Source organism: Eucyclogobius newberryi, unplaced genomic scaffold, assembly GCF_026437365.1.
Source record: "Eucyclogobius newberryi isolate DKJ021-1_F unplaced genomic scaffold, fEucNew1.0.hap1 SCAF_10, whole genome shotgun sequence".
Lineage (NCBI taxonomy): Eukaryota > Metazoa > Chordata > Actinopteri > Gobiiformes > Gobiidae > Eucyclogobius > Eucyclogobius newberryi.
The window spans coordinates 6,809,510-6,832,322 of record NW_027315724.1 but is presented as its reverse complement, the minus strand read 5'-3'; the positions used below and the strand labels follow the sequence as shown (position 1 = coordinate 6,832,322).

The 22,813-nt window shown below is 40.0% G+C and overlaps 27 non-coding genes across 27 annotated transcripts; all 27 read right to left on the bottom strand.

The window, feature by feature from the left end:
• Positions 1 to 571: 571 nt before the first annotated feature.
• trnar-acg (transfer RNA arginine (anticodon ACG)) lies at positions 572 to 644 on the bottom strand. Its single transcript has one exon. It is a non-coding gene; the product is annotated as a tRNA-Arg (tRNA).
• Positions 645 to 866: 222 nt separating this feature from the next.
• On the bottom strand, positions 867 to 938 carry trnah-gug (transfer RNA histidin (anticodon GUG)). The gene has a single exon. It is a non-coding gene; the product is annotated as a tRNA-His (tRNA).
• A 1,127-nt stretch (positions 939 to 2,065) lies between these two features.
• trnah-gug (transfer RNA histidin (anticodon GUG)) lies at positions 2,066 to 2,137 on the bottom strand. The gene has a single exon. It is a non-coding gene; the product is annotated as a tRNA-His (tRNA).
• A 2,032-nt stretch (positions 2,138 to 4,169) lies between these two features.
• Positions 4,170 to 4,242, bottom strand: trnar-acg (transfer RNA arginine (anticodon ACG)). Its single transcript has one exon. It is a non-coding gene; the product is annotated as a tRNA-Arg (tRNA).
• A 222-nt stretch (positions 4,243 to 4,464) lies between these two features.
• trnah-gug (transfer RNA histidin (anticodon GUG)) lies at positions 4,465 to 4,536 on the bottom strand. The gene has a single exon. It is a non-coding gene; the product is annotated as a tRNA-His (tRNA).
• Positions 4,537 to 5,368: 832 nt separating this feature from the next.
• Positions 5,369 to 5,441, bottom strand: trnar-acg (transfer RNA arginine (anticodon ACG)). The gene has a single exon. It is a non-coding gene; the product is annotated as a tRNA-Arg (tRNA).
• A 222-nt stretch (positions 5,442 to 5,663) lies between these two features.
• Positions 5,664 to 5,735, bottom strand: trnah-gug (transfer RNA histidin (anticodon GUG)). Its single transcript has one exon. It is a non-coding gene; the product is annotated as a tRNA-His (tRNA).
• A 1,127-nt stretch (positions 5,736 to 6,862) lies between these two features.
• trnah-gug (transfer RNA histidin (anticodon GUG)) lies at positions 6,863 to 6,934 on the bottom strand. Its single transcript has one exon. It is a non-coding gene; the product is annotated as a tRNA-His (tRNA).
• Positions 6,935 to 9,261: 2,327 nt separating this feature from the next.
• On the bottom strand, positions 9,262 to 9,333 carry trnah-gug (transfer RNA histidin (anticodon GUG)). The gene has a single exon. It is a non-coding gene; the product is annotated as a tRNA-His (tRNA).
• Positions 9,334 to 10,460: 1,127 nt separating this feature from the next.
• On the bottom strand, positions 10,461 to 10,532 carry trnah-gug (transfer RNA histidin (anticodon GUG)). Its single transcript has one exon. It is a non-coding gene; the product is annotated as a tRNA-His (tRNA).
• An 832-nt stretch (positions 10,533 to 11,364) lies between these two features.
• Positions 11,365 to 11,437, bottom strand: trnar-acg (transfer RNA arginine (anticodon ACG)). Its single transcript has one exon. It is a non-coding gene; the product is annotated as a tRNA-Arg (tRNA).
• A 222-nt stretch (positions 11,438 to 11,659) lies between these two features.
• trnah-gug (transfer RNA histidin (anticodon GUG)) lies at positions 11,660 to 11,731 on the bottom strand. The gene has a single exon. It is a non-coding gene; the product is annotated as a tRNA-His (tRNA).
• An 832-nt stretch (positions 11,732 to 12,563) lies between these two features.
• trnar-acg (transfer RNA arginine (anticodon ACG)) lies at positions 12,564 to 12,636 on the bottom strand. Its single transcript has one exon. It is a non-coding gene; the product is annotated as a tRNA-Arg (tRNA).
• A 222-nt stretch (positions 12,637 to 12,858) lies between these two features.
• Positions 12,859 to 12,930, bottom strand: trnah-gug (transfer RNA histidin (anticodon GUG)). The gene has a single exon. It is a non-coding gene; the product is annotated as a tRNA-His (tRNA).
• An 832-nt stretch (positions 12,931 to 13,762) lies between these two features.
• On the bottom strand, positions 13,763 to 13,835 carry trnar-acg (transfer RNA arginine (anticodon ACG)). The gene has a single exon. It is a non-coding gene; the product is annotated as a tRNA-Arg (tRNA).
• Positions 13,836 to 14,057: 222 nt separating this feature from the next.
• trnah-gug (transfer RNA histidin (anticodon GUG)) lies at positions 14,058 to 14,129 on the bottom strand. Its single transcript has one exon. It is a non-coding gene; the product is annotated as a tRNA-His (tRNA).
• Positions 14,130 to 14,961: 832 nt separating this feature from the next.
• Positions 14,962 to 15,034, bottom strand: trnar-acg (transfer RNA arginine (anticodon ACG)). Its single transcript has one exon. It is a non-coding gene; the product is annotated as a tRNA-Arg (tRNA).
• Positions 15,035 to 15,256: 222 nt separating this feature from the next.
• Positions 15,257 to 15,328, bottom strand: trnah-gug (transfer RNA histidin (anticodon GUG)). Its single transcript has one exon. It is a non-coding gene; the product is annotated as a tRNA-His (tRNA).
• An 832-nt stretch (positions 15,329 to 16,160) lies between these two features.
• Positions 16,161 to 16,233, bottom strand: trnar-acg (transfer RNA arginine (anticodon ACG)). The gene has a single exon. It is a non-coding gene; the product is annotated as a tRNA-Arg (tRNA).
• Positions 16,234 to 16,455: 222 nt separating this feature from the next.
• trnah-gug (transfer RNA histidin (anticodon GUG)) lies at positions 16,456 to 16,527 on the bottom strand. The gene has a single exon. It is a non-coding gene; the product is annotated as a tRNA-His (tRNA).
• An 833-nt stretch (positions 16,528 to 17,360) lies between these two features.
• Positions 17,361 to 17,433, bottom strand: trnar-acg (transfer RNA arginine (anticodon ACG)). Its single transcript has one exon. It is a non-coding gene; the product is annotated as a tRNA-Arg (tRNA).
• A 222-nt stretch (positions 17,434 to 17,655) lies between these two features.
• On the bottom strand, positions 17,656 to 17,727 carry trnah-gug (transfer RNA histidin (anticodon GUG)). The gene has a single exon. It is a non-coding gene; the product is annotated as a tRNA-His (tRNA).
• Positions 17,728 to 18,855: 1,128 nt separating this feature from the next.
• trnah-gug (transfer RNA histidin (anticodon GUG)) lies at positions 18,856 to 18,927 on the bottom strand. Its single transcript has one exon. It is a non-coding gene; the product is annotated as a tRNA-His (tRNA).
• Positions 18,928 to 19,759: 832 nt separating this feature from the next.
• On the bottom strand, positions 19,760 to 19,832 carry trnar-acg (transfer RNA arginine (anticodon ACG)). Its single transcript has one exon. It is a non-coding gene; the product is annotated as a tRNA-Arg (tRNA).
• Positions 19,833 to 20,054: 222 nt separating this feature from the next.
• Positions 20,055 to 20,126, bottom strand: trnah-gug (transfer RNA histidin (anticodon GUG)). Its single transcript has one exon. It is a non-coding gene; the product is annotated as a tRNA-His (tRNA).
• Positions 20,127 to 20,958: 832 nt separating this feature from the next.
• Positions 20,959 to 21,031, bottom strand: trnar-acg (transfer RNA arginine (anticodon ACG)). Its single transcript has one exon. It is a non-coding gene; the product is annotated as a tRNA-Arg (tRNA).
• A 1,126-nt stretch (positions 21,032 to 22,157) lies between these two features.
• On the bottom strand, positions 22,158 to 22,230 carry trnar-acg (transfer RNA arginine (anticodon ACG)). The gene has a single exon. It is a non-coding gene; the product is annotated as a tRNA-Arg (tRNA).
• Between the last annotated feature and the right edge of the window lie 583 nt (positions 22,231 to 22,813).

Sequence of the window (22,813 nt, the reverse complement as noted above, 5' to 3'; positions counted from 1 at the left end):
GTCAAATGTTGTGTGAAATAACATACCAAATGCTTTAGCAACATTCCTTTGCAAAATTACCCATCCAGTACCGAACCTGAATTAAAACTAGGACTAGACGAATACCAACCAGGTCTGAACCAGAACTAACCCTGAATCAAAGCAGGTGGAAAGCAAAATTCAGCAAGGCCTTAACCAAGACCAAACCAGGTCTAACCTAGTGCTAACACAGAATTAAACCCGTAAACAAGATGATTCTTTTTTTTAAATTGATTTCAAAGATGGGTTGTGGACTGGAGTATATCAACTGGAGGGTCTGATGGACTGCTGCATACAAAATGCAGTGTACATAGGCTATACTACCACATCTACTTTTTGATACTGGGGTCTGACATCAAATCAGTGTACAAAGACCAATCTATCACCAAAAAACAAAAACGATACACAGTAGTGTTACTTGCCTAAAAATTGAGAAGATAGAAGACAGAATCTGGTTTGATCTTCCAAATGAACCCTTGGTTCAACATTAAAGGATTTACCACTTATTTATTTCACACTGATCAACTGACCGTTTTCAAGTTAAAATTTGATGCGAGCTAGCCAGGAGTCGAACCTAGAATCTTCTGATCCGTAGTCAGACGCGTTATCAATTGCGCCACTAGCCCCTAAAACTCCAGCTTTGTGGCTCAGTTGTCCAGAGTTTAAGGACAAACTGATGAATATCAGTAGAAACTCTCAAACTGAGCACTGCAATGCCTGGCATATTTCTATTATAGTGAGAATATTGTATTATTGGACATTTATGAATGCTGTCAAGCTATCAATTTACTGTAATATTCTTATGTATGAAACTGATTGAGAAAAATGCAAATAAATCTTGGTAGGTATGCCGTGACCCGGATTCGAACCGGGGTTGCTGCGACCACAACGCAGAGTACTTACCACTATACGATCACGGCTGCTTTTTCGTAGGGCACTGACATTTAATCAGTGGACAAAGACCAGGTTTTTGTTTGGGCCTCCAAATTAGCTCTTGTCTAACATTCTAGTACTTACCAGTTATTTTACACACTGAGCCTAGAATCCTCTGATCCATAGTCACATGCGTTATCCATTGTGCCCTTAGCCCCTATACCAGGGCTATTCAATTAATTTCCCCTGGGGCCAGATTTTTCGGAGGACCAGAGGTGCACAACACGACACTACTGTATCAAAATGTTGTCAAATGTTGTGTGAAATAACATACCAAATGCTTTAGCAACATTCCTTTGCAAAATTACCCATCCAGTACCGAACCTGAATTAAAACTAGGACTAGACGAATACCAACCAGGTCTGAACCAGAACTAACCCTGAATCAAAGCAGGTGGAAAGCAAAATTCAGCAAGGCCTTAACCAAGACCAAACCAGGTCTAACCTAGTGCTAACACAGAATTAAACCCGTAAACAAGATGATTCTTTTTTTTAAATTGATTTCAAAGATGGGTTGTGGACTGGAGTATATCAACTGGAGGGTCTGATGGACTGCTGCATACAAAATGCAGTGTACATAGGCTATACTACCACATCTACTTTTTGATACTGGGGTCTGACATCAAATCAGTGTACAAAGACCAATCTATCACCAAAAAACAAAAACGATACACAGTAGTGTTACTTGCCTAAAAATTGAGAAGATAGAAGACAGAATCTGGTTTGATCTTCCAAATGAACCCTTGGTTTAACATTAAAGGATTTACCACTTATTCATTTCACACTGATCAACTGACCGTTTTCAAGTTAAAATTTGATGCGAGCTAGCCAGGAGTCGAAACTAGAATCTTCTGATCCGTAGTCAGACGCGTTATCCATTGCGCCACTAGCCCCTAATACTACAGCTTTGTGGCTCAGTTGTCCAGAGTTTAAGGACAAACTGATGAATATCAGTAGAAACACTCAAACTGAGCACTGCAATGCCTGGCATATTTCTATCATAGTGAGAATATTGTATTATTGGACATTTATGAATGCTGTCAAGCTATCTATTTACTGTAATATTCTTATGTATGAAACTGATTGAGATAAATGCAAAGAAATCTTGCTAGGTATGCCGTGACCCGGATTCGAACCGGGGTTGCTGCGACCACAACGCAGAGTACTTACCACTATACGATCACGGCTGCTTTTTCGTAGGGCACTGACATTTAATCAGTGGACAAAGACCAGGTTTTTGTTTGGGCCTCCAAATTAGCTCTTGTCTAACATTCTAGTACTTACCAGTTATTTTACACACTGAGCCTAGAATCCTCTGATCCATAGTCACATGCGTTATCCATTGTGCCCTTAGCCCCTATACCAGGGCTATTCAATTAATTTCCCCTGGGGCCAGATTTTTCGGATGACCAGAGGTGCACAACACGACACTACTGTATCAAAATGTTGTCAAATGTTGTGTGAAATAACATACCAAATGCTTTAGCAACATTCCTTTGCAAAATTACCCATCCAGTACCGAACCTGAATTAAAACTAGGACTAGACGAATACCAACCAGGTCTGAACCAGAACTAACCCTGAATCAAAGCAGGTGGAAAGCAAAATTCAGCAAGGCCTTAACCAAGACCAAACCAGGTCTAACCTAGTGCTAACACAGAATTAAACCCGTAAACAAGATGATTCTTTTTTTTAAATTGATTTCAAAGATGGGTTGTGGACTGGAGTATATCAACTGGAGGGTCTGATGGACTGCTGCATACAAAATGCAGTGTACATAGGCTATACTACCACATCTACTTTTTGATACTGGGGTCTGACATCAAATCAGTGTACAAAGACCAATCTATCACCAAAAAACAAAAACGATACACAGTAGTGTTACTTGCCTAAAAATTGAGAAGATAGAAGACAGAATCTGGTTTGATCTTCCAAATGAACCCTTGGTTTAACATTAAAGGATTTACCACTTATTCATTTCACACTGATCAACTGACCGTTTTCAAGTTAAAATTTGATGCGAGGTAGCCAGGAGTCGAAACCAGAATCTTCTGATCCGTAGTCAGACGCGTTATCCATTGCGCCACCAGCCCCTAAAACTCCAGCTTTGTGGCTCAGTTGTCCAGAGTTTAAGGACAAACTGATGAATATCAGTAGAAACACTCAAACTGAGCACTGCAATGCCTGGCATATTTCTATCATAGTGAGAATATTGTATTATTGGACATTTATGAATGCTGTCAAGCTATCTATTTACTGTAATATTCTTATGTATGAAACTGATTGAGAAAAATGCAAAGAAATCTTGCTAGGTATGCCGTGACCCGGATTCGAACCAGGGTTGCTGCGACCACAACACAGAGTACTTACCACTATACGATCGCAGCTGCTTTTTCGTAGGGCACTGACATTTAATCAGTGGACAAAGACCAGGTTTTTGTTTGGGCCTCCAAATTAGCTCTTGTCTAACATTCTAGTACTTACCAGTTATTTTACACACTGAGCCTAGAATCCTCTGATCCATAGTCACATGCGTTATCCATTGTGCCCTTAGCCCCTATACCAGGGCTATTCAACTTAATTTCCCCTGGGGCCAGATTTTTCGGAGGACCAGAGGTGCACAACACGACACTACTGTATCAAAATGTTGTCAAATGTTGTGTGAAATAACATACCAAATGCTTTAGCAACATTCCTTTGCAAAATTACCCATCCAGTACCGAACCTGAATTAAAACTAGGACTAGACGAATACCAACCAGGTCTGAACCAGAACTAACCCTGAATCAAAGCAGGTGGAAAGCAAAATTCAGCAAGGCCTTAACCAAGACCAAACCAGGTCTAACCTAGTGCTAACACAGAATTAAACCCGTAAACAAGATGATTATTTTTTTTAAATTGATTTCAAAGATGGGTTGTGGACTGGAGTATATCAACTGGAGGGTCTGATGGACTGCTGCATACAAAATGCAGTGTACATAGGCTATACTACCACATCTACTTTTTGATACTGGGGTCTGACATCAAATCAGTGTACACAGACCAATCTATCAACAAAAAACAAAAACGATACACAGTAGTTTTACTTGCTTAAAAATTGAGAAGATAGAAGACAGAATCTGGTTTGATCTTCCAAATGAACCCTTGGTTCAACATTAAAGGATTTACCACTTATTTATTTCACACTGATCAACTGACCGTTTTCAAGTTAAAATTTGATGCGAGCTAGCCAGGAGTCGAACCTAGAATCTTCTGATCCGTAGTCAGACGCGTTATCCATTGCGCCACTAGCCCCTAAAACTCCAGCTTTGTGGCTCAGTTGTCCAGAGTTTAAGGACAAACTGATGAATATCAGTAGAAACTCTCAAACTGAGCACTGCAATGCCTGGCATATTTCTATTATAGTGAGAATATTGTATTATTGGACATTTATGAATGCTGTCAAGCTATCAATTTACTGTAATATTCTTATGTATGAAACTGATTGAGAAAAATGCAAAGAAATCTTGGTAGGTATGCCGTGACCCGGATTCGAACCGGGGTTGCTGCGACCACAACGCAGAGTACTTACCACTATACGATCACGGCTGCTTTTTCGTAGGGCACTGACATTTAATCAGTGGACAAAGACCAGGTTTTTGTTTGGGCCTCCAAATTAGCTCTTGTCTAACATTCTAGTACTTACCAGTTATTTTACACACTGAGCCTAGAATCCTCTGATCCATAGTCACATGCGTTATCCATTGTGCCCTTAGCCCCTATACCAGGGCTATTCAATTAATTTCCCCTGGGGCCAGATTTTTCGGAGGACCAGAGGTGCACAACACGACACTACTGTATCAAAATGTTGTCAAATGTTGTGTGAAATAACATACCAAATGCTTTAGCAACATTCCTTTGCAAAATTACCCATCCAGTACCGAACCTGAATTAAAACTAGGACTAGACGAATACCAACCAGGTCTGAACCAGAACTAACCCTGAATCAAAGCAGGTGGAAAGCAAAATTCAGCAAGGCCTTAACCAAGACCAAACCAGGTCTAACCTAGTGCTAACACAGAATTAAACCCGTAAACAAGATGATTCTTTTTTTTAAATTGATTTCAAAGATGGGTTGTGGACTGGAGTATATCAACTGGAGGGTCTGATGGACTGCTGCATACAAAATGCAGTGTACACAGGCTATACTACCACATCTACTTTTTGATACTGGGGTCTGACATCAAATCAGTGTACACAGACCAATCTATCAACAAAAAACAAAAACGATACACAGTAGTTTTACTTGCTTAAAAATTGAGAAGATAGAAGACAGAATCTGGTTTGATCTTCCAAATGAACCCTTGGTTCAACATTAAAGGATTTACCACTTATTTATTTCACACTGATCAACTGACCGTTTTCAAGTTAAAATTTGATGCGAGCTAGCCAGGAGTCGAACCTAGAATCTTCTGATCCGTAGTCAGACGCGTTATCCATTGCGCCACTAGCCCCTAAAACTCCAGCTTTGTGGCTCAGTTGTCCAGAGTTTAAGGACAAACTGATGAATATCAGTAGAAACTCTCAAACTGAGCACTGCAATGCCTGGCATATTTCTATTATAGTGAGAATATTGTATTATTGGACATTTATGAATGCTGTCAAGCTATCAATTTACTGTAATATTCTTATGTATGAAACTGATTGAGAAAAATGCAAAGAAATCTTGGTAGGTATGCCGTGACCCGGATTCGAACCGGGGTTGCTGCGACCACAACGCAGAGTACTTACCACTATACGATCACGGCTGCTTTTTCGTAGGGCACTGACATTTAATCAGTGGACAAAGACCAGGTTTTTGTTTGGGCCTCCAAATTAGCTCTTGTCTAACATTCTAGTACTTACCAGTTATTTTACACACTGAGCCTAGAATCCTCTGATCCATAGTCACATGCGTTATCCATTGTGCCCTTAGCCCCTATACCAGGGCTATTCAATTAATTTCCCCTGGGGCCAGATTTTTCGGAGGACCAGAGGTGCACAACACGACACTACTGTATCAAAATGTTGTCAAATGTTGTGTGAAATAACATACCAAATGCTTTAGCAACATTCCTTTGCAAAATTACCCATCCAGTACCGAACCTGAATTAAAACTAGGACTAGACGAATACCAACCAGGTCTGAACCAGAACTAACCCTGAATCAAAGCAGGTGGAAAGCAAAATTCAGCAAGGCCTTAACCAAGACCAAACCAGGTCTAACCTAGTGCTAACACAGAATTAAACCCGTAAACAAGATGATTCTTTTTTTTAAATTGATTTCAAAGATGGGTTGTGGACTGGAGTATATCAACTGGAGGGTCTGATGGACTGCTGCATACAAAATGCAGTGTACATAGGCTATACTACCACATCTACTTTTTGATACTGGGGTCTGACATCAAATCAGTGTACAAAGACCAATCTATCACCAAAAAACAAAAACGATACACAGTAGTGTTACTTGCCTAAAAATTGAGAAGATAGAAGACAGAATCTGGTTTGATCTTCCAAATGAACCCTTGGTTTAACATTAAAGGATTTACCACTTATTCATTTCACACTGATCAACTGACCGTTTTCAAGTTAAAATTTGATGCGAGCTAGCCAGGAGTCGAAACTAGAATCTTCTGAACCGTAGTCAGACGCGTTATCCATTGCGCCACTAGCCCCTAAAACTCCAGCTTTGTGGCTCAGTTGTCCAGAGTTTAAGGACAAACTGATGAATATCAGTAGAAACACTCAAACTGAGCACTGCAATGCCTGGCATATTTCTATTATAGTGAGAATATTGTATTATTGGACATTTATGAATGCTGTCAAGCTATCTTTTTACTGTAATATTCTTATGTATGAAACTGATTGAGAAAAATGCAAAGATATCTTGCTAGGTATGCCGTGACCCGGATTCGAACCGGGGTTGCTGCGACCACAACGCAGAATACTTACCACTATACCATCACGGCTGCTTTTTTGTAAGGCACTGACATTTAATCAGTGGACAAAGACCAGGTTTTTGTTTGGGCCTCCAAATTAGCTCTTGTCTAACATTCTAGTACTTACCAGTTATTTTACACACTGAGCCTAGAATCCTCTGATCCATAGTCACATGCGTTATCCATTGTGCCCTTAGCCCCTATACCAGGGCTATTCAATTAATTTCCCCTGGGGCCAGATTTTTCGGAGGACCAGAGGTGCACAACACGACACTACTGTATCAAAATGTTGTCAAATGTTGTGTGAAATAACATACCAAATGCTTTAGCAACATTCCTTTGCAAAATTACCCATCCAGTACCGAACCTGAATTAAAACTAGGACTAGACGAATACCAACCAGGTCTGAACCAGAACTAACCCTGAATCAAAGCAGGTGGAAAGCAAAATTCAGCAAGGCCTTAACCAAGACCAAACCAGGTCTAACCTAGTGCTAACACAGAATTAAACCCGTAAACAATATGATTCTTTTTTTTAAATTGATTTCAAAGATGGGTTGTGGACTGGAGTATATCAACTGGAGGGTCTGATGGACTGCTGCATACAAAATGCAGTGTACATAGGCTATACTACCACATCTACTTTTTGATACTGGGGTCTGACATCAAATCAGTGTACAAAGACCAATCTATCACCAAAAAACAAAAACGATACACAGTAGTGTTACTTGCCTAAAAATTGAGAAGATAGAAGACAGAATCTGGTTTGATCTTCCAAATGAACCCTTGGTTTAACATTAAAGGATTTACCACTTATTTATTTCACACTGATCAACTGACCGTTTTCAAGTTAAAATTTGATGCGAGCTAGCCAGGAGTCGAAACTAGAATCTTCTGATCCGTAGTCAGACGCGTTATCCATTGCGCCACTAGCCCCTAAAACTCCAGCTTTGTGGCTCAGTTGTCCAGAGTTTAAGGACAAACTGATGAATATCAGTAGAAACACTCAAACTGAGCACTGCAATGCCTGGCATATTTCTATCATAGTGAGAATATTGTATTATTGGACATTTATGAATGCTGTCAAGCTATCTATTTACTGTAATATTCTTATGTATGAAACTGATTGAGAAAAATGCAAAGAAATCTTGCTAGGTATGCCGTGACCCGGATTCGAACCAGGGTTGCTGCGACCACAACGCAGAGTACTTACCACTATACGATCGCAGCTGCTTTTTCGTAGGGCACTGACATTTAATCAGTGGACAAAGACCAGGTTTTTGTTTGGGCCTCCAAATTAGCTCTTGTCTAACATTCTAGTACTTACCAGTTATTTTACACACTGAGCCTAGAATCCTCTGATCCATAGTCACATGCGTTATCCATTGTGCCCTTAGCCCCTATACCAGGGCTATTCAACTTAATTTCCCCTGGGGCCAGATTTTTCGGAGGACCAGAGGTGCACAACACGACACTACTGTATCAAAATGTTGTCAAATGTTGTGTGAAATAACATACCAAATGCTTTAGCAACATTCCTTTGCAAAATTACCCATCCAGTACCGAACCTGAATTAAAACTAGGACTAGACGAATACCAACCAGGTCTGAACCAGAACTAACCCTGAATCAAAGCAGGTGGAAAGCAAAATTCAGCAAGGCCTTAACCAAGACCAAACCAGGTCTAACCTAGTGCTAACACAGAATTAAACCCGTAAACAAGATGATTATTTTTTTTAAATTGATTTCAAAGATGGGTTGTGGACTGGAGTATATCAACTGGAGGGTCTGATGGACTGCTGCATACAAAATGCAGTGTACATAGGCTATACTACCACATCTACTTTTTGATACTGGGGTCTGACATCAAATCAGTGTACACAGACCAATCTATCAACAAAAAACAAAAACGATACACAGTAGTTTTACTTGCTTAAAAATTGAGAAGATAGAAGACAGAATCTGGTTTGATCTTCCAAATGAACCCTTGGTTCAACATTAAAGGATTTACCACTTATTTATTTCACACTGATCAACTGACCGTTTTCAAGTTAAAATTTGATGCGAGCTAGCCAGGAGTCGAACCTAGAATCTTCTGATCCGTAGTCAGACGCGTTATCCATTGCGCCACTATCCCCTAAAACTCCAGCTTTGTGGCTCAGTTGTCCAGAGTTTAAGGACAAACTGATGAATATCAGTAGAAACTCTCAAACTGAGCACTGCAATGCCTGGCATATTTCTATTATAGTGAGAATATTGTATTATTGGACATTTATGAATGCTGTCAAGCTATCAATTTACTGTAATATTCTTATGTATGAAACTGATTGAGAAAAATGCAAAGAAATCTTGGTAGGTATGCCGTGACCCGGATTCGAACCGGGGTTGCTGCGACCACAACGCAGAGTACTTACCACTATACGATCACGGCTGCTTTTTCGTAGGGCACTGACATTTAATCAGTGGACAAAGACCAGGTTTTTGTTTGGGCCTCCAAATTAGCTCTTGTCTAACATTCTAGTACTTACCAGTTATTTTACACACTGAGCCTAGAATCCTCTGATCCATAGTCACATGCGTTATCCATTGTGCCCTTAGCCCCTATACCAGGGCTATTCAATTAATTTCCCCTGGGGCCAGATTTTTCGGAGGACCAGAGGTGCACAACACGACACTACTGTATCAAAATGTTGTCAAATGTTGTGTGAAATAACATACCAAATGCTTTAGCAACATTCCTTTGCAAAATTACCCATCCAGTACCGAACCTGAATTAAAACTAGGACTAGACGAATACCAACCAGGTCTGAACCAGAACTAACCCTGAATCAAAGCAGGTGGAAAGCAAAATTCAGCAAGGCCTTAACCAAGACCAAACCAGGTCTAACCTAGTGCTAACACAGAATTAAACCCGTAAACAAGATGATTCTTTTTTTTAAATTGATTTCAAAGATGGGTTGTGGACTGGAGTATATCAACTGGAGGGTCTGATGGACTGCTGCATACAAAATGCAGTGTACATAGGCTATACTACCACATCTACTTTTTGATACTGGGGTCTGACATCAAATCAGTGTACAAAGACCAATCTATCACCAAAAAACAAAAACGATACACAGTAGTGTTACTTGCCTAAAAATTGAGAAGATAGAAGACAGAATCTGGTTTGATCTTCCAAATGAACCCTTGGTTTAACATTAAAGGATTTACCACTTATTCATTTCACACTGATCAACTGACCGTTTTCAAGTTAAAATTTGATGCGAGCTAGCCAGGAGTCGAAACTAGAATCTTCTGATCCGTAGTCAGACGCGTTATCCATTGCGCCACTAGCCCCTAAAACTCCAGCTTTGTGGCTCAGTTGTCCAGAGTTTAAGGACAAACTGATGAATATCAGTAGAAACACTCAAACTGAGCACTGCAATGCCTGGCATATTTCTATTATAGTGAGAATATTGTATTATTGGACATTTATGAATGCTGTCAAGCTATCTTTTTACTGTAATATTCTTATGTATGAAACTGATTGAGAAAAATGCAAAGATATCTTGCTAGGTATGCCGTGACCCGGATTCGAACCGGGGTTGCTGCGACCACAACGCAGAATACTTACCACTATACCATCACGGCTGCTTTTTTGTAAGGCACTGACATTTAATCAGTGGACAAAGACCAGGTTTTTGTTTGGGCCTCCAAATTAGCTCTTGTCTAACATTCTAGTACTTACCAGTTATTTTACACACTGAGCCTAGAATCCTCTGATCCATAGTCACATGCGTTATCCATTGTGCCCTTAGCCCCTATACCAGGGCTATTCAATTAATTTCCCCTGGGGCCAGATTTTTCGGAGGACCAGAGGTGCACAACACGACACTACTGTATCAAAATGTTGTCAAATGTTGTGTGAAATAACATACCAAATGCTTTAGCAACATTCCTTTGCAAAATTACCCATCCAGTACCGAACCTGAATTAAAACTAGGACTAGACGAATACCAACCAGGTCTGAACCAGAACTAACCCTGAATCAAAGCAGGTGGAAAGCAAAATTCAGCAAGGCCTTAACCAAGACCAAACCAGGTCTAACCTAGTGCTAACACAGAATTAAACCCGTAAACAAGATGATTATTTTTTTTAAATTGATTTCAAAGATGGGTTGTGGACTGGAGTATATCAACTGGAGGGTCTGATGGACTGCTGCATACAAAATGCAGTGTACATAGGCTATACTACCACATCTACTTTTTGATACTGGGGTCTGACATCAAATCAGTGTACACAGACCAATCTATCAACAAAAAACAAAAACGATACACAGTAGTTTTACTTGCTTAAAAATTGAGAAGATAGAAGACAGAATCTGGTTTGATCTTCCAAATGAACCCTTGGTTCAACATTAAAGGATTTACCACTTATTTATTTCACACTGATCAACTGACCGTTTTCAAGTTAAAATTTGATGCGAGCTAGCCAGGAGTCGAACCTAGAATCTTCTGATCCGTAGTCAGACGCGTTATCCATTGCGCCACTAGCCCCTAAAACTCCAGCTTTGTGGCTCAGTTGTCCAGAGTTTAAGGACAAACTGATGAATATCAGTAGAAACTCTCAAACTGAGCACTGCAATGCCTGGCATATTTCTATTATAGTGAGAATATTGTATTATTGGACATTTATGAATGCTGTCAAGCTATCAATTTACTGTAATATTCTTATGTATGAAACTGATTGAGAAAAATGCAAAGAAATCTTGGTAGGTATGCCGTGACCCGGATTCGAACCGGGGTTGCTGCGACCACAACGCAGAGTACTTACCACTATACGATCACGGCTGCTTTTTCGTAGGGCACTGACATTTAATCAGTGGACAAAGACCAGGTTTTTGTTTGGGCCTCCAAATTAGCTCTTGTCTAACATTCTAGTACTTACCAGTTATTTTACACACTGAGCCTAGAATCCTCTGATCCATAGTCACATGCGTTATCCATTGTGCCCTTAGCCCCTATACCAGGGCTATTCAATTAATTTCCCCTGGGGCCAGATTTTTCGGAGGACCAGAGGTGCACAACACGACACTACTGTATCAAAATGTTGTCAAATGTTGTGTGAAATAACATACCAAATGCTTTAGCAACATTCCTTTGCAAAATTACCCATCCAGTACCGAACCTGAATTAAAACTAGGACTAGACGAATACCAACCAGGTCTGAACCAGAACTAACCCTGAATCAAAGCAGGTGGAAAGCAAAATTCAGCAAGGCCTTAACCAAGACCAAACCAGGTCTAACCTAGTGCTAACACAGAATTAAACCCGTAAACAAGATGATTCTTTTTTTTAAATTGATTTCAAAGATGGGTTGTGGACTGGAGTATATCAACTGGAGGGTCTGATGGACTGCTGCATACAAAATGCAGTGTACATAGGCTATACTACCACATCTACTTTTTGATACTGGGGTCTGACATCAAATCAGTGTACACAGACCAATCTATCAACAAAAAACAAAAACGATACACAGTAGTTTTACTTGCTTAAAAATTGAGAAGATAGAAGACAGAATCTGGTTTGATCTTCCAAATGAACCCTTGGTTCAACATTAAAGGATTTACCACTTATTTATTTCACACTGATCAACTGACCGTTTTCAAGTTAAAATTTGATGCGAGCTAGCCAGGAGTCAAACCTAGAATCTTCTGATCCGTAGTCAGACGCGTTATCCATTGCGCCACTAGCCCCTAAAACTCCAGCTTTGTGGCTCAGTTGTCCAGAGTTTAAGGACAAACTGATGAATATCAGTAGAAACTCTCAAACTGAGCACTGCAATGCCTGGCATATTTCTATTATAGTGAGAATATTGTATTATTGGACATTTATGAATGCTGTCAAGCTATCAATTTACTGTAATATTCTTATGTATGAAACTGATTGAGAAAAATGCAAAGAAATCTTGGTAGGTATGCCGTGACCCGGATTCGAACCGGGGTTGCTGCGACCACAACGCAGAGTACTTACCACTATACGATCACGGCTGCTTTTTCGTAGGGCACTGACATTTAATCAGTGGACAAAGACCAGGTTTTTGTTTGGGCCTCCAAATTAGCTCTTGTCTAACATTCTAGTACTTACCAGTTATTTTACACACTGAGCCTAGAATCCTCTGATCCATAGTCACATGCGTTATCCATTGTGCCCTTAGCCCCTATACCAGGGCTATTCAATTAATTTCCCCTGGGGCCAGATTTTTCGGAGGACCAGAGGTGCACAACACGACACTACTGTATCAAAATGTTGTCAAATGTTGTGTGAAATAACATACCAAATGCTTTAGCAACATTCCTTTGCAAAATTACCCATCCAGTACCGAACCTGAATTAAAACTAGGACTAGACGAATACCAACCAGGTCTGAACCAGAACTAACCCTGAATCAAAGCAGGTGGAAAGCAAAATTCAGCAAGGCCTTAACCAAGACCAAACCAGGTCTAACCTAGTGCTAACACAGAATTAAACCCGTAAACAAGATGATTCTTTTTTTTAAATTGATTTCAAAGATGGGTTGTGGACTGGAGTATATCAACTGGAGGGTCTGATGGACTGCTGCATACAAAATGCAGTGTACATAGGCTATACTACCACATCTACTTTTTGATACTGGGGTCTGACATCAAATCAGTGTACACAGACCAATCTATCAACAAAAAACAAAAACGATACACAGTAGTTTTACTTGCTTAAAAATTGAGAAGATAGAAGACAGAATCTGGTTTGATCTTCCAAATGAACCCTTGGTTCAACATTAAAGGATTTACCACTTATTTATTTCACACTGATCAACTGACCGTTTTCAAGTTAAAATTTGATGCGAGCTAGCCAGGAGTCGAACCTAGAATCTTCTGATCCGTAGTCAGACGCGTTATCCATTGCGCCACTAGCCCCTAAAACTCCAGCTTTGTGGCTCAGTTGTCCAGAGTTTAAGGACAAACTGATGAATATCAGTAGAAACTCTCAAACTGAGCACTGCAATGCCTGGCATATTTCTATTATAGTGAGAATATTGTATTATTGGACATTTATGAATGCTGTCAAGCTATCAATTTACTGTAATATTCTTATGTATGAAACTGATTGAGAAAAATGCAAAGAAATCTTGGTAGGTATGCCGTGACCCGGATTCGAACCGGGGTTGCTGCGACCACAACGCAGAGTACTTACCACTATACGATCACGGCTGCTTTTTCGTAGGGCACTGACATTTAATCAGTGGACAAAGACCAGGTTTTTGTTTGGGCCTCCAAATTAGCTCTTGTCTAACATTCTAGTACTTACCAGTTATTTTACACACTGAGCCTAGAATCCTCTGATCCATAGTCACATGCGTTATCCATTGTGCCCTTAGCCCCTATACCAGGGCTATTCAATTAATTTCCCCTGGGGCCAGATTTTTCGGAGGACCAGAGGTGCACAACACGACACTACTGTATCAAAATGTTGTCAAATGTTGTGTGAAATAACATACCAAATGCTTTAGCAACATTCCTTTGCAAAATTACCCATCCAGTACCGAACCTGAATTAAAACTAGGACTAGACGAATACCAACCAGGTCTGAACCAGAACTAACCCTGAATCAAAGCAGGTGGAAAGCAAAATTCAGCAAGGCCTTAACCAAGACCAAACCAGGTCTAACCTAGTGCTAACACAGAATTAAACCCGTAAACAAGATGATTCTTTTTTTTAAATTGATTTCAAAGATGGGTTGTGGACTGGAGTATATCAACTGGAGGGTCTGATGGACTGCTGCATACAAAATGCAGTGTACATAGGCTATACTACCACATCTACTTTTTGATACTGGGGTCTGACATCAAATCAGTGTACACAGACCAATCTATCAACAAAAAACAAAAACGATACACAGTAGTTTTACTTGCTTAAAAATTGAGAAGATAGAAGACAGAATCTGGTTTGATCTTCCAAATGAACCCTTGGTTCAACATTAAAGGATTTACCACTTATTTATTTCACACTGATCAACTGACCGTTTTCAAGTTAAAATTTGATGCGAGCTAGCCAGGAGTCGAACCTAGAATCTTCTGATCCGTAGTCAGACGCGTTATCCATTGCGCCACTAGCCCCTAAAACTCCAGCTTTGTGGCTCAGTTGTCCAGAGTTTAAGGACAAACTGATGAATATCAGTAGAAACTCTCAAACTGAGCACTGCAATGCCTGGCATATTTCTATTATAGTGAGAATATTGTATTATTGGACATTTATGAATGCTGTCAAGCTATCAATTTACTGTAATATTCTTATGTATGAAACTGATTGAGAAAAATGCAAAGAAATCTTGGTAGGTATGCCGTGACCCGGATTTGAACCGGGGTTGCTGCGACCACAACGCAGAGTACTTACCACTATACGATCACGGCTGCTTTTTCGTAGGGCACTGACATTTAATCAGTGGACAAAGACCAGGTTTTTGTTTGGGCCTCCAAATTAGCTCTTGTCTAACATTCTAGTACTTACCAGTTATTTTACACACTGAGCCTAGAATCCTCTGATCCATAGTCACATGCGTTATCCATTGTGCCCTTAGCCCCTATACCAGGGCTATTCAATTAATTTCCCCTGGGGCCAGATTTTTCGGAGGACCAGAGGTGCACAACACGACACTACTGTATCAAAATGTTGTCAAATGTTGTGTGAAATAACATACCAAATGCTTTAGCAACATTCCTTTGCAAAATTACCCATCCAGTACCGAACCTGAATTAAAACTAGGACTAGACGAATACCAACCAGGTCTGAACCAGAACTAACCCTGAATCAAAGCAGGTGGAAAGCAAAATTCAGCAAGGCCTTAACCAAGACCAAACCAGGTCTAACCTAGTGCTAACACAGAATTAAACCCGTAAACAAGATGATTCTTTTTTTTAAATTGATTTCAAAGATGGGTTGTGGACTGGAGTATATCAACTGGAGGGTCTGATGGACTGCTGCATACAAAATGCAGTGTACATAGGCTATACTACCACATCTACTTTTTGATACTGGGGTCTGACATCAAATCAGTGTACACAGACCAATCTATCAACAAAAAACAAAAACGATACACAGTAGTTTTACTTGCTTAAAAATTGAGAAGATAGAAGACAGAATCTGGTTTGATCTTCCAAATGAACCCTTGGTTCAACATTAAAGGATTTACCACTTATTTATTTCACACTGATCAACTGACCGTTTTCAAGTTAAAATTTGATGCGAGCTAGCCAGGAGTCAAACCTAGAATCTTCTGATCCGTAGTCAGACGCGTTATCCATTGCGCCACTAGCCCCTAAAACTCCAGCTTTGTGGCTCAGTTGTCCAGAGTTTAAGGACAAACTGATGAATATCAGTAGAAACACTCAAACTGAGCACTGCAATGCCTGGCATATTTCTATTATAGTGAGAATATTGTATTATTGGACATTTATGAATGCTGTCAAGCTATCTTTTTACTGTAATATTCTTATGTATGAAACTGATTGAGAAAAATGCAAAGAAATCTTGCTAGGTATGCCGTGACCCGGATTCGAACCGGGGTTGCTGCGACCACAACGCAGAATACTTACCACTATACCATCACGGCTGCTTTTTCGTAGGGCACTGACATTTAATCAGTGGACAAAGACCAGGTTTTTGTTTGGGCCTCCAAATTAGCTCTTGTCTAACATTCTAGTACTTACCAGTTATTTTACACACTGAGCCTAGAATCCTCTGATCCATAGTCACATGCGTTATCCATTGTGCCCTTAGCCCCTATACCAGGGCTATTCAACTTAATTTCCCCTGGGGCCAGATTTTTCGGAGGACCAGAGGTGCACAACACGACACTACTGTATCAAAATGTTGTCAAATGTTGTGTGAAATAACATACCAAATGCTTTAGCAACATTCCTTTGCAAAATTACCCATCCAGTACCGAACCTGAATTAAAACTAGGACTAGACGAATACCAACCAGGTCTGAACCAGAACTAACCCTGAATCAAAGCAGGTGGAAAGCAAAATTCAGCAAGGCCTTAACCAAGACCAAACCAGGTCTAACCTAGTGCTAACACAGAATTAAACCCGTAAACAAGATGATTCTTTTTTTTAAATTGATTTCAAAGATGGGTTGTGGACTGGAGTATATCAACTGGAGGGTCTGATGGACTGCTGCATACAAAATGCAGTGTACATAGGCTATACTACCACATCTACTTTTTGATACTGGGGTCTGACATCAAATCAGTGTACACAGACCAATCTATCAACAAAAAACAAAAACGATACACAGTAGTTTTACTTGCTTAAAAATTGAGAAGATAGAAGACAGAATCTGGTTTGATCTTCCAAATGAACCCTTGGTTCAACATTAAAGGATTTACCACTTATTTATTTCACACTGATCAACTGACCGTTTTCAAGTTAAAATTTGATGCGAGCTAGCCAGGAGTCAAACCTAGAATCTTCTGATCCGTAGTCAGACGCGTTATCCATTGCGCCACTAGCCCCTAAAACTCCAGCTTTGTGGCTCAGTTGTCCAGAGTTTAAGGACAAACTGATGAATATCAGTAGAAACACTCAAACTGAGCACTGCAATGCCTGGCATATTTCTATTATAGTGAGAATATTGTATTATTGGACATTTATGAATGCTGTCAAGCTATCTTTTTACTGTAATATTCTTATGTATGAAACTGATTGAGAAAAATGCAAAGAAATCTTGCTAGGTACGCCATGACCCGGATTCGAACCGGGGTTGCTGCGACCACAACGCAGAATACTTACCACTATACCATCACGGCTGCTTTTTCGTAGGGCACTGACATTTAATCAGTGGACAAAGACCAGGTTTTTGTTTGGGCCTCCAAATTAGCTCTTGTCTAACATTCTAGTACTTACCAGTTATTTTACACACTGAGCCTAGAATCCTCTGATCCATAGTCACATGCATTATCCATTGTGCCCTTAGCCCCTATACCAGGGCTATTCAACTTAATTTCCCCTGGGGCCAGATTTTTCGGAGGACCAGAGGTGCACAACACGACACTACTGTATCAAAATGTTGTCAAATGTTGTGTGAAATAACATACCAAATGCTTTAGCAACATTCCTTTGCAAAATTACCCATCCAGTACCGAACCTGAATTAAAACTAGGACTAGACGAATACCAACCAGGTCTGAACCAGAACTAACCCTGAATCAAAGCAGGTGGAAAGCAAAATTCAGCAAGGCCTTAACCAAGACCAAACCAGGTCTAACCTAGTGCTAACACAGAATTAAACCCGTAAACAAGATGATTATTTTTTTTAAATTGATTTCAAAGATGGGTTGTGGACTGGAGTATATCAACTGGAGGGTCTGATGGACTGCTGCATACAAAATGCAGTGTACATAGGCTATACTACCACATCTACTTTTTGATACTGGGGTCTGACATCAAATCAGTGTACACAGACCAATCTATCAACAAAAAACAAAAACGATACACAGTAGTTTTACTTGCTTAAAAATTGAGAAGATAGAAGACAGAATCTGGTTTGATCTTCCAAATGAACCCTTGGTTCAACATTAAAGGATTTACCACTTATTTATTTCACACTGATCAACTGACCGTTTTCAAGTTAAAATTTGATGCGAGCTAGCCAGGAGTCGAACCTAGAATCTTCTGATCCGTAGTCAGACGCATTATCCATTGCACCACTAGCCCCTAAAACTCCAGCTTTGTGGCTCAGTTGTCCAGAGTTTAAGGACAAACTGATGAATATCAGTAGAAACTCTCAAACTGAGCACTGCAATGCCTGGCATATTTCTATTATAGTGAGAATATTGTATTATTGGACATTTATGAATGCTGTCAAGCTATCAATTTACTGTAATATTCTTATGTATGAAACTGATTGAGAAAAATGCAAAGAAATCTTGGTAGGTATGCCGTGACCCGGATTCGAACCGGGGTTGCTGCGACCACAACGCAGAGTACTTACCACTATACGATCACGGCTGCTTTTTCGTAGGGCACTGACATTTAATCAGTGGACAAAGACCAGGTTTTTGTTTGGGCCTCCAAATTAGCTCTTGTCTAACATTCTAGTACTTACCAGTTATTTTACACACTGAGCCTAGAATCCTCTGATCCATAGTCACATGCGTTATCCATTGTGCCCTTAGCCCCTATACCAGGGCTATTCAATTAATTTCCCCTGGGGCCAGATTTTTCGGAGGACCAGAGGTGCACAACACGACACTACTGTATCAAAATGTTGTCAAATGTTGTGTGAAATAACATACCAAATGCTTTAGCAACATTCCTTTGCAAAATTACCCATCCAGTACCGAACCTGAATTAAAACTAGGACTAGACGAATACCAACCAGGTCTGAACCAGAACTAACCCTGAATCAAAGCAGGTGGAAAGCAAAATTCAGCAAGGCCTTAACCAAGACCAAACCAGGTCTAACCTAGTGCTAACACAGAATTAAACCCGTAAACAAGATGATTCTTTTTTTTAAATTGATTTCAAAGATGGGTTGTGGACTGGAGTATATCAACTGGAGGGTCTGATGGACTGCTGCATACAAAATGCAGTGTACATAGGCTATACTACCACATCTACTTTTTGATACTGGGGTCTGACATCAAATCAGTGTACACAGACCAATCTATCAACAAAAAACAAAAACGATACACAGTAGTTTTACTTGCTTAAAAATTGAGAAGATAGAAGACAGAATCTGGTTTGATCTTCCAAATGAACCCTTGGTTCAACATTAAAGGATTTACCACTTATTTATTTCACACTGATCAACTGACCGTTTTCAAGTTAAAATTTGATGCGAGCTAGCCAGGAGTCGAACCTAGAATCTTCTGATCCGTAGTCAGACGCGTTATCCATTGCGCCACTAGCCCCTAAAACTCCAGCTTTGTGGCTCAGTTGTCCAGAGTTTAAGGACAAACTGATGAATATTAGTAGAAACTCTCAAACTGAGCACTGCAATGCCTGGCATATTTCTATTATAGTGAGAATATTGTATTATTGGACATTTATGAATGCTGTCAAGCTATCAATTTACTGTAATATTCTTATGTATGAAACTGATTGAGAAAAATGCAAAGAAATCTTGGTAGGTATGCCGTGACCCGGATTCGAACCGGGGTTGCTGCGACCACAACGCAGAGTACTTACCACTATACGATCACGGCTGCTTTTTCGTAGGGCACTGACATTTAATCAGTGGACAAAGACCAGGTTTTTGTTTGGGCCTCCAAATTAGCTCTTGTCTAACATTCTAGTACTTACCAGTTATTTTACACACTGAGCCTAGAATCCTCTGATCCATAGTCACATGCGTTATCCATTGTGCCCTTAGCCCCTATACCAGGGCTATTCAATTAATTTCCCCTGGGGCCAGATTTTTCGGAGGACCAGAGGTGCACAACACGACACTACTGTATCAAAATGTTGTCAAATGTTGTGTGAAATAACATACCAAATGCTTTAGCAACATTCCTTTGCAAAATTACCCATCCAGTACCGAACCTGAATTAAAACTAGGACTAGACGAATACCAACCAAGTCTGAACCAGAACTAACCCTGAATCAAAGCAGGTGGAAAGCAAAATTCAGCAAGGCCTTAACCAAGACCAAACCAGGTCTAACCTAGTGCTAACACAGAATTAAACCCGTAAACAAGATGATTCTTTTTTTTAAATTGATTTCAAAGATGGGTTGTGGACTGGAGTATATCAACTGGAGGGTCTGATGGACTGCTGCATACAAAATGCAGTGTACATAGGCTATACTACCACATCTACTTTTTGATACTGGGGTCTGACATCAAATCAGTGTACACAGACCAATCTATCAACAAAAAACAAAAACGATACACAGTAGTTTTACTTGCTTAAAAATTGAGAAGATAGAAGACAGAATCTGGTTTGATCTTCCAAATGAACCCTTGGTTCAACATTAAAGGATTTACCACTTATTTATTTCACACTGATCAACTGACCGTTTTCAAGTTAAAATTTGATGCGAGCTAGCCAGGAGTCAAACCTAGAATCTTCTGATCCGTAGTCAGACGCGTTATCCATTGCGCCACTAGCCCCTAAAACTCCAGCTTTGTGGCTCAGTTGTCCAGAGTTTAAGGACAAACTGATGAATATCAGTAGAAACACTCAAACTGAGCACTGCAATGCCTGGCATATTTCTATTATAGTGAGAATATTGTATTATTGGACATTTATGAATGCTGTCAAGCTATCTTTTTACTGTAATATTCTTATGTATGAAACTGATTGAGAAAAATGCAAAGAAATCTTGCTAGGTATGCCGTGACCCGGATTCAAACCTGGGTTGCTGCGACCACAACGCAGAGTACTTACCACTATACGATCACGGCTGCTTTTTCGTAGGGCACTGACATTTAATCAGTGGACAAAGACCAGGTTTTTGTTTGGGCCTCCAAATTAGCTCTTGTCTAACATTCTAGTACTTACCAGTTATTTTACACACTGAGCCTAGAATCCTCTGATCCATAGTCACATGCGTTATCCATTGTGCCCTTAGCCCCTATACCAGGGCTATTCAATTAATTTCCCCTGGGGCCAGATTTTTCGGAGGACCAGAGGTGCACAACACGACACTACTGTATCAAAATGTTGTCAAATGTTGTGTGAAATAACATACCAAATGCTTTAGCAACATTCCTTTGCAAAATTACCCATCCAGTACCGAACCTGAATTAAAACTAGGACTAGACGAATACCAACCAAGTCTGAACCAGAACTAACCCTGAATCAAAGCAGGTGGAAAGCAAAATTCAGCAAGGCCTTAACCAAGACCAAACCAGGTCTAACCTAGTGCTAACACAGAATTAAACCCGTAAACAAGATGATTCTTTTTTTTAAATTGATTTCAAAGATGGGTTGTGGACTGGAGTATATCAACTGGAGGGTCTGATGGACTGCTGCATACAAAATGCAGTGTACATAGGCTATACTACCACATCTACTTTTTGATACTGGGGTCTGACATCAAATCAGTGTACACAGACCAATCTATTAACAAAAAACAAAAACGATACACAGTAGTTTTACTTGCTTAAAAATTGAGAAGATAGAAGACAGAATCTGGTTTGATCTTCCAAATGAACCCTTGGTTCAACATTAAAGGATTTACCACTTATTTATTTCACACTGATCAACTGACCGTTTTCAAGTTAAAATTTGATGCGAGCTAGCCAGGAGTCGAACCTAGAATCTTCTGATCCGTAGTCAGACGCGTTATCCATTGCGCCACTAGCCCCTAAAACTCCAGCTTTGTGGCTCAGTTGTCCAGAGTTTAAGGACAAACTGATGAATATCAGTAGAAACTCTCAAACTGAGCACTGCAATGCCTGGCATATTTCTATTATAGTGAGAATATTGTATTATTGGACATTTATGAATGCTGTCAAGCTATCAATTTACTGTAATATTCTTATGTATGAAACTGATTGAGAAAAATGCAAAGAAATCTTGCTAGGTATGCCGTGACCCTTATCCGAACCGGGGTTGCTGCGACCACAACGCAGAGTACTTACCACTATACCATCACGGCTGCTTTTTCGTAGGGCACTGACATTTAATCAGTGGACAAAGACCAGGTTTTTGTTTGGGCCTCCAAATTAGCTCTTGTCTAACATTCTAGTACTTACCAGTTATTTTACACACTGAGCCTAGAATCCTCTGATCCATAGTCACATGCGTTATCCATTGTGCCCTTAGCCCCTATACCAGGGCTATTCAATTAATTTCCCCTGGGGCCAGATTTTTCGGAGGACCAGAGGTGCACAACACGACACCACTGTATCAAAATGTTGTCAAATGTTGTGTGAAATAACATACCA